General features: G+C 37.3%; 1 non-coding gene across 1 annotated transcript; it reads right to left on the bottom strand.

The window, feature by feature from the left end:
- Positions 1-212: 212 nt before the first annotated feature.
- Positions 213-319, bottom strand: LOC122100158. Its single transcript, XR_006146114.1, has one exon. It is a non-coding gene; the product is annotated as a U6 spliceosomal RNA (small nuclear RNA).
- Between the last annotated feature and the right edge of the window lie 591 nt (positions 320-910).

The raw sequence follows: 910 nt of genomic DNA, 5'->3' as shown, positions 1-910 counted from the left end.
CATAGTTGTGCTGGTAGTTTTAGTATGGTCTTGTTTATGATCATTTGGGTAGATCCCCAAAAGTGGGATTAATGTGTCATAGAGGAGTTTTATATGGAGTCTTTTGAGGAACCTACATACTGCTTTCCAAAGTAGTTGAACAAGTTTACACTCCCACCAAGAATGCAGTACGGTTCCCTTGTGGCCACATACCTTTCAGCATCTGTTGTTGTAAAAATATGGAATGCTCCACAAATTTTCATGTCATCCTTGCGCAGGGGGCATGCTAATCTTCTCTGTATCATTCCAATGTTAGTGCATGTGATGCTAAATTGAGCAAAGAACATTTTTTATATATAAAGTATAATTTGTATTGATTTTATGAAACTAGACAATTCAACAAAAATAAGTTCAAAAGAATTGTTGTGAAATTTTAGAATCATGTACTTCTTACATAAGCACACATTTAAGAATAAAATCAAGATAGACATGCCAAAAACAAAATAATTCCAGATATTTGTAGTTCAAGAGATGTGTAGGAGAAGGAATTCAATTATTCTATACAAGGCACCTGTCAAAATGAAAATTGCAGCAAGTGTTTAGGTTTGTTAAAGTTTTAATGTTTTAGGGCTGGGAAGGTGGCTCAGTGGTAGAGTGCTTGCCTTGCATGCATGAGGCCCTGGGATCTATTCCTCAGCACCACATAAGCAAAAAGAAAAAAGCAGTAAGTGACGCTGTGGCTCAAGTGGTAGAGCACTAGCCTTGAGCTGAAGAGCTGAGGGACAGTGCCCAGGCCCAGAGTTCATGCCCCACAAACGGACCCTCCCCCCTAAAAAAACAGTTTTAATGTTTTAAATATGCTTAATTTTGGGATTTTGCTTATATATGCCAAAAATAGGACTGTTTGGCAGGTATAAAACTTTTTGATAAA

The sequence above is a fragment of the Dipodomys spectabilis genome, unplaced genomic scaffold (assembly GCF_019054845.1).
Source record: "Dipodomys spectabilis isolate Male_0828 unplaced genomic scaffold, ASM1905484v1 ptg000567l, whole genome shotgun sequence".
Classification (NCBI taxonomy): Eukaryota; Metazoa; Chordata; class Mammalia; order Rodentia; family Heteromyidae; genus Dipodomys; species Dipodomys spectabilis.
The sequence above is the reverse complement of the archived record's forward strand: the minus strand, read 5'-3'. Positions and strand labels throughout refer to the sequence as shown.